Raw genomic sequence first — 8807 nt, 5'->3', positions numbered from 1 at the left:
GCTCGGCCCGGCCCGGCTCTGATGTCAGCGCCTCGCCGCGGCCGGCCCCGGCCGTCGGGGGAGGGACGGGGCGGGGACGGGCAGCACACGGCGGGGCGGGGGCACCGAGCACCGCCCGGCCCCAACGCCCCCCTCCGGGGCGCCCCCGAGGCGGGTTTGGGAGGGGGTGACGCCAGGAGACCCCCCCCGAGGGGCTGCGGGCACCGGGAGGGGGCCCCGACGCCGCCGCCCCGAGCCCCGCGGGCACCGGGAGCCCCCAGAGCCCCCCCCCGGAGTGACCCGAGCCCCCCCCGGGGGCGACGCCGCCCGCAGCGCTTTGTCTGGGAGCGCCGAGGAACGGGAGGGGGGAACAAAGCGGCAGCACGAGGAGCGGCAGCGGAGGGGGGGGGGAAGCCCGACCCCAAAGGATAAAGCCCGACCCCAAAGGGTAAAGCACGGCCTGGGGGGAAGGGGCTGAGCCCCAGCTCCGTGCTCGGCCCAGAACCCGGCAAAGACGGGAGAAAGGCTCGGAACCGGGCTGGGAGAGGAGGGATCCGCGCTGGGGTGCATCCTCCAGGCCCTGGAGCTGCCCCACGAACGCCTCTGCAGCTGGGGCAAAACAGGAAATCAGAAATTTTCATTTCGGGTGTCAAACGCACCGCCCGGGTGGCACCGGTAAGCCCGGGTTTGTTAGCACAGAACTCTGGGTTTTGGCACCCTGTCCCCCAGCTGCCCCCAGGGCGCAGGGGCCGTGCCCTGCAGGAGGAACCAGGCCCAGGAGGCACGGCCCCAGTGCCCAGCCCCCAGTCCCAGACTGGTCCCAGCCTCGCCACCAGCACCAGCACGGACCAGGCAGAGCCCTGGGGGCCCCCAGAAGGTTCTGCCGGAGGGTCCCGGCCACATCCCGGCCAGAAACGGCTGTCCCCATCCACCCGTGCTGCTGTCAGCAGTTTCGCTGGTGTCACAAGGCCAGAAGGAGCCACGGACGCAGGACTTCCCTCTTCCCCTCGCAGCTGGAGGAAGGCGACAGCAAAAGCGAAACGACCCAAGGGACACGGGAACACCAGCCCCGTGGCACACGAAGCCCACAGCAGGTCCTCAGCAAGCAGCTGCCTCCCCAGGGAAGCTTTACGGGCTCTGGGTAAGGACCTGGGGCCCCGCCTGTGCTCGGAGCATCCCTGCAAAAGGCGTCGAGCTCGGGGCTGTCTCGCCCTGCTCCCAGCACACTGCGGAGTATGCAGCAAGAGAAATTCCTCCTGGGAGCATGGGTTGGTGCAGGGATGTGCAGCGTCACCCAGAATGTGACCCCGTGTCCTCCAGCCCGGTTATTGAGGGCTGGGGGTGTTATTTAAGCATTTCTTATGGCAGCAGCCCCAAGCCCGCGGTGCCTCAAGCTGCCGGCTTTGAGGGGTCTTCCCGGCTCTGCCTCAGCCCAGGCTCAGCACTTCAGGACAGGAACCCTGGAGCTGGGGCAGGAGGGGACATTTCTGTGATTTTCCCTGTTGCACACAGTTGGGATCGGTGGCTGCCCGGGCCTCCCGTCACATCCCACGGGACAGGGAGGGCACCCAGCTCCCTGCGCCCGCAGCATCCACCTGGTGCATGGCAGAAGCCATCCCTGAAAATAAGAACTGGAAAAGTGTTAGCAATGTTTAGAAATGTCAAATAAATAAAAGTAATAAATAAATAAAAGTAAATAAAAATAAAATAATAATAATAATAATAATAATAATAATAATAATAATAAAACACTAATAAAACCGTACCAAGAAAAAAATAAAAAAAATAAATAAATAAATTGAAAATAAGAATTAAAAATGTAAACCATAACAATTAAAAACCCAAAAATTAAGAAAAGAAGGGGGTCAGGGGGGCAGGGCCCCGCGGCTGTTGGCCGTGTCGCCACGAGGTGGCCCCCGGAGCCCGCAGAGCCGCGGGCGGGCGGTGCAGCCCCACGCGTGGGGGGGGCGCTTGGCCCCGGCGGGCCCGGAGCCGCCCAGGATACGAAACATGCATACATCAGCCTCTGATACGAAATATATACATACATATATATACACATATATTTATTTTTTTTCCCAAAAAACCTCCGTCCATCACTTGAGGTGCCCAGGGCTGCTGCAGATAACCCCGCACAGGCACCAGGCATGGACTGGGGCACTGCCTGGTCTCCTCTGTCTCCAGCTGCCAGATTTCTGTGATTAAAACCATCCAAACAGACAGATGAAACAATGGAGCAGCCTCCTAGGAGACAATCAGCAACGGACTTGGTTATCAGAACGTCGCTGTAAGCTTAAAACCGACAGCTAGCTGGCATATTACGGAGCTTATCCGCCCAGAGACACAGCTCTGCAGCAGCAGTGCCACCCGATCTGCTCAGCCCCTGCCTGGAGCCTGGCTGACAAACCTCGGCCACAAGAAAATTGGTTGGATGCGAAGGGGAAGCGATTTTTCCATTTCCATCTCCATTTGGGAAAAAGCAACAGCCAGCAGCAGGCTCAGCCTCTATTCATGCAACACCAGTGGCTGATCTGCTAATGTGCTTTCTGTGGCTAGTAATAAACTAGATTATTATTTGATTATATCAGAGTTAGCAGGAAAAATAGACCTTGAAGATTAGGGTAATGATCATTAGCGCTGTGTGCGTCCTGTCCTTCTCCACGGGTAGATTTGCACGAGCACGGGGCTGCTGAAAAGCTTCAGAACTGGTAATACATTTAAATAATCCTGTACGCTTCCAGGATAGGGGTAATTGAATTGAAAAGATATTGTTAATCCCCATTACAGCAATTAATGTCCTTGTTAAAGCAGTGGGAGGAGTGGCACAGGAGGCAGCACTGGGTGGCTTTGCGTGCGGCGGGGGCTTGGTGCGGCCCCCGTGCTGCCGAGGGGATGCTCTGGGTGCAGGAGCTGCAGCCCCAGCCATCCTGCCCTGCTCCCCGGGCTGCTTTACACCACGCCAGGAGCCTCGGCTCTGCCCCCAGCAGCTGCTCTGCTCCCCCGGGAAGCAGCTCAGGGCTTGGAAGTGATCCTCAGGCACGGCTCGCGTCGCTATTTATAAAGCGCCGTGGGATCCTGCAGATGAAAGGAGCTATTATAACCTGGATTTACGATCCAAAAAGTAGCCGCAAGTTTTTCTCCACTTCATCTTCATCTGCTTTTGTCGAGACAAGTCAGAGCAGCACCGAGACAGAGCCTCTCCCCTCACTCCGGAGCAGCGAGGGAGGTTTCTGGCTGCCAGCATCTGTCCCCTGCCAGGGATATTCCCCCCCTGGCAGCACCCTCCTGCTGCGGGCTGGGAGAAATGCCCCCTGGCACGCCGTGGGACGAGGCCAGCAGCTCCAGGGCTTGGCTTCCCCCGGCAGATTAGCACCCGGCTGGCCCCAGCGTTGCTCACATACCCCAGCGGGATGGCTCCACGAACCCATCCTGCTGGGTGTAGCTGACACACGGAGCCCTTAACTGCAAGAAAAGTCAGGGAAAACTGCTCGGAATTGCATCCCTCCAACTGATGGGTACCAGGATCGGGGCACTGCTCGGGCAGCTGGCTGCTGCCGCCCCTGTGCATGGTGCTGGGGGGGACACAGCAGCCCCAGCCCCTCCAGGCATCAAAAATGCACAAAGTCCCCGCACTGACCCCTTAACTCTGCTTTTCTCAGCACTGAGCGATTTTCCATCTCCAGCTGGAAACTGCATCCTGATTCACTGCCCACAGGATGATGCCGAGGGTACTTCCTTCACTCCCCGTCACCCCAGCCACTGCTCAGAACTGGCAAGGAGCCATTCTCATTTTATGTCTCGCCCTCACCTCCGTATTTCTGAACACAGATTTATTTATTTTTTTCTGAGCAAACCTGCAGCAGCACCAGCACGGAGATGGGCTGGGAGTTCGGATCAGCAATCTGACCAAGAGCCTCTGATCTTATCACGGTGTGTATTTTAACGGGCAGCTCTGGAGCAGAGGCAGGGAGCCCAGAGGCTTCTCTCCGAGGGAGCAATCTCTCGGCTGGACCTGCACAGCCTCAGCCCCTCGTCAGCAAGAGGTAGCGTTGGAGCAGGTGAGGTTTCAGGTCAGAAGTGCCCACGTGCTCTGTGCAGCACATGGACCCCTCGTGCAGGCCCTGGTGACATTTCTGGCACAAGGACATCAGCCAGAACTGGAGAGGGATCAGCAGTCCCCAGCCTTGTCCCAGCCACGGCACACGGCGGCATCGCGAGGCTGTGCTGGGAGATTCACCTGCAGGAGAGGTCAAACACGTGGCATAAACTGGAAGGGATGGGGACACGGAGGGGTGTGAGGACAGAGGAAGGGTTGGAGGCTCCGGGCTGGGGCTTTAAGCCCTTGCTTTAAATGGGGCACCCCGGACACGCCACCTCCCACTGCACATCCATCTGCTGGCATCCACGCCTCACCCAAATCCCCGCGATCTGCCAGCAGACGGAGGCATTTGTGCGACGAGATTACGGAGATTAGCTCCCTTAGCATAAGCAGCTCCTGGGGCTGGCCCTAATCCAGGGGGACACACGCAGCCCGCATGCCACCACCGGGCTGCCCCGGAGGACCCGCCGGGGCCCAGGGGGGAAATTTTCGCCAGGGTTTCTGTGCCAGGCCGGGCACCGCATGCCAAAAGGGACTCTGCAAGGAATCCCAGCCTGTGCCAGCAGGATGGCCACGCTGCAGTGGCTTTTTCTGCCCCCACAGCTGCCTGCCAGCCCCCCGGTCACTGCAGCACAAGCGTGAGGTCCTCGGGGCCCTCGGTGTTTTTTAGCTCAGCCTCTGCTGCTGCTTTGGGCAGCAAACGGAGCCCGACCCCAGCTCAGGCTCTGCAGAAGGCGCTGGCTGCTGCTTGCTGCTTTTTTGGGGGTCTCAGCCTTCAGCTATAATGAGCTTTAGCCACACGTTGAAGGCTGAAACCTAGATGTGCCCCATGGACATAGAGGCAGCAAACGCCCAGAGGTTTCTGCACAAAGCTGGGTTCAGGACACCCTGTGTTCAGGAGCTTTGTGCCCCCACCACCCGCCTCCCCCCTGCAGGGAGCCCCTTACCAGGATCAGGGCTCAGCCCTCGCCCCCCCAGAGCAGCACAGCCCTGCTAGGAGGAAGGGCTGGGGCAATTAATGTCATTAACTCAGCAATCAGCAGCGAGGCCTCACCGAACCCCATGCACCCAGGTGCAAGCAACGAGCGTTGCCTGCAGGGAAAAGGGGAGCAGGGAAAGGGAAACGCAGTCCTGAAATGACAAAAAAAAAAAAAAAATCATGATCTGAACCCAAAAAGAGGAGGCTGAGAGAGGCCAGGACCGATGCTGAAGCACAAGGTGCAATCAGCCGGGAAGCTCGTTAGGCTGAGGGTCAGCACCCATGGGCTCGGCCGCGGGTGCCGGTGGCTGCAGGGTGCTGACGGGGCTTTATCGGTGTTGCTGTGCTCGGTGGAAAAACACTCGGGGCACCGAGCAACGGGCGAAAAGAGCCGGGGTCAGGCCGAGCAGCTGCTGCGGGGCCGTGCTGGAAGGCCTTTGCTCCCAAACTGCCGTATCCGCCCCGGCGTGCTGAAAGCAACAACAGCGATTGCATTGTAGCGGGCTGTGACCTGGCACGCGGCGCGAGCCAGAAATAAAACTGTTTATGTAGCAACTGAAAAAAAAATAGCAACAGCAGCTAGGTGAGGCCTATCGATCTTGATTTATTTAGTTCTGGGGGCCAGGAGTGTTTGTTTGTTTGGGTGGGTTAGATTTGTTTGCGCTGTTGAGGTTTTGCTCGGTCCCGCCGTGCTGCTGGTGGCAGCAGGGATGCTCTCACGTGGGCCTGGGACTGCCCGGCCCCAGCAGCTTTTGGGATCGGGGCAGGAACACGAGCAGCACCTGCACACCAAGGTTTTGGATGCTGGTGTACGCCGGGGGATGCTGGATCCAGCACGGAGCTGGCAGGAGGCGGGTGCAGGCTCGAAGCCGGCTGTGTCCTGCAGTTCAGATGGCACCAATATTTCCTAGCACTCGCCTTGCACTCGATCCCGCAGCATTGCCATGGGGGAAGAGCTCTGCTAGCGAGATCCAGGACACGGGGGCGTTACGGGGGGAGCCCACCTGCAGCTGGGCCCACCCAGAGCTCCCCTCATGGCTCCTGGGGAGGCCGGGCCAGCTCCCTGCAGCGCTGCCGGACCCCGGAGTGAGACCAGGGCCTGGGACAGCTTTTGGTAGAGGCAGCGAGGGCTGACAGACTGCGGGAAGGACGCACGGGGCTCGGGCTGTTGTCTAATAGGAAAAAATAAATAAATAAATGAATCATCCAAGAGTATTTATAAAGCTTTGTGTCGTTCTGGTGCGTTTCCCATCACATGGGGATGTGTCGAAGGGTCACGCTTCGTCCTGCAAGTGCTAAAGGGAGGGCTGGAAATAATTATGGCAAGGCATGTGATCCCGCCAGCCTGGGAAAGAGAAGGAGAAGAGCTGACGGGGAGGTCTTGCCTCTTTTTTACCCGCTAGCCAGCTTGGTGCTTCTCCCCAAAGCCCTGCCGGGGTCTCACGCAGCGAGAAATCAGGTGAGGGAGGCAGAACACCCAGAGCAGCAGCAAGGACCCCTCACCAGGCCCTCGGGGGCTCAGCCCCACCAATTGTCGCTGCAAATCCAGCCTGAATCAGCACCAGCTGGCTGGAAAATGAAAGCCGGGCCCTTTGCCTCCCTGCTCCATCTCCCAAAATAACCAGAGGCTTCCCCCTGCTCACCCCAAACACCCGCCCGCCCTCGGCAGCCTGTCCCAGGAGGGCAGGGAGCAGCCAGCACAGCCCAGTACGCCCAGCCCAGTCCCCCCAGCGCCTTGTGGGGATGAATTAGGGGGCACTGCTGAAGATCACAGGGGGGTGAGCATCAGATGGGGCCTGAAATCACCACCACTCGCTCCCGGGGCCGTGCAGCGCTGCAAAGGGGCAGAAACTGAACAGCCCCACTTATTCCCATGCTTATCTGCCCCTGAAGGAGAAGTTAAGCACCTAAATCCTATCAGCTTGGAGGACAAGGCAGGCAGCATGCTTCTTGGGGCACGTACAGCTCCGGGAGGGCTCCCCGTGGTGTCTGGGCCCCGCAGCTGCCCCCAGCCCCGTTCTGTCCCATGGCAGCACCCAGACCAAAGGTGCCAGTGGCTGGCTAAGCTCTGAGCTCTGCACGGGGCAGCAGCAATGAAGGGAATTGTGAGGGGATATACAGGGGATATACAGGGGATATACAGCTTATGTCTCAGAGATCCATTCTCATACCAAAAAAAAAAAAAAAAGACATTTTTATTTATTTATTTATTTATTTTTAAATCCACCCCTGCTTGCTGGCACATTTATTTAGTGCTTAGGTCTGAGAGCAGGAACCTCTGGTGGGAATCACTCGCGTGACCTTTCCTAGGTGATGACTTTACAGCTGGCTGCCCAGACTTCCAATATCACCTCGTTTCTGCCATCCATCACCAACGCCTTGCAGCTCCTGTCGCTCCCGAGCTCGGCGCTGCTCTCACCCCGTGTCGTGGCCGTGGCCGAACAGCAGAAATTGTCACCGTGCATGGCTGGGGCCGTGTCGGACATGGGTGACCTCCAGCATCACCTGTCGGAGCCACAGAAGCACCGAGTGAAGTCTTTATTCCCTTCTCATCCTTCACCTGTGGCAGGATGGCCAGCGGGAGCTGCAGAAGCCCCAGCTGAGCAGGCAGGGCAGAAATCCTGTGTTTTTTTCTGAGTCCTGCCCTGCCAGAGCTGCTTTCCCCTCCTCGAGGGCTGCCAGCCAGGGGCACGCTGCTCTGCATCACCTCAGAGCTTTATTTCTCCTTTCTTTCATCCCCTTCTCTGCTCTGCTTAATGACTCTTAACCCTAACTGTGCTCTCTGTCTTCTAACCTATAACCCCCTTGCCCAGAAAACCAACTCTCCCCAATGCTCCCTCCTCCACCTGCAGAGCCCGATGCCAGTTTCCAGGCTCCCGAGAGGAGCACAAACCCTTACAAGGCTCCACACTTCGGCAGGAGGCCGGGGCTGGCCCTTGGTCATCTTTAGAAAGCTATCCTCAGCCGTTAAGAATGGCCGGGCTTAATTCAGGCAGGCATCTCAGCCCTCCAGACAAAGCAAACAAACTGAAGCTCATGTAAGGGGCAGCTCGTTTAAACCCGCGTTGCCAGAGGAAATTCGGCCGTGGGCTCGTGCCGATGAGCCCATCTCCCTGCAATCCCACACCGAGCCCTCCTTCAGCTCCTTATAAGTTCAGCCTCCGCGGGTGCCTGGTGCCGAGTCCAGCCCCGCTCGTCCTTTGGGTCTGCACAAACACCGGGGGGACGGGGGTGGCACGGCAGGAAAACAGCTCGGGTACGTCGGGCACGCTTTGTTCAAGAAGGCACACGCATGTGAGGACAAGAAAAGTCTTCAGAGGAAAAGGGAGCTCTGGGCATCTGCGCATGTGGCTGTCCCGAAGTGTTTGTAAAGCGCTTCAGGCTGATCTGACAAGGGGAAGGAAAACAAACCCGGCGCTGCCTCCCATTCATTCATCTCCTGTGCTGCAAAGGGCTTCGTTTCTAAAAAGGATTAGATGAATCACACTGAGACTAGCACTAGCTTATTAGCTGATGCTTAAAGAAAACCTAATTATGGGCAAGATTCACCTCTGCAGTCCACACCACCCTGAGTCACAGGCGAACCCCTCCTGCAAGCACCGTCTGTATGTGAGAGTCGGGAACCACCCCAGAGCTCTGGCAGGCTCCAGCTGCTGCTGTCACTGCTGCCACCTGCACCAGAGAGCTCAGTGCGGGGCTGCCAGGGGCTGCCAGGCAGCTCGTCCTCACCAGCACAGCAGGAGATGCAGC

This window comes from Netta rufina (assembly GCF_964035555.1).
Source record: "Netta rufina genome assembly, chromosome: 26".
Lineage (NCBI taxonomy): Eukaryota > Metazoa > Chordata > Aves > Anseriformes > Anatidae > Netta > Netta rufina.
The sequence above is the reverse complement of the archived record's forward strand: the minus strand, read 5'-3'. Positions refer to the sequence as shown.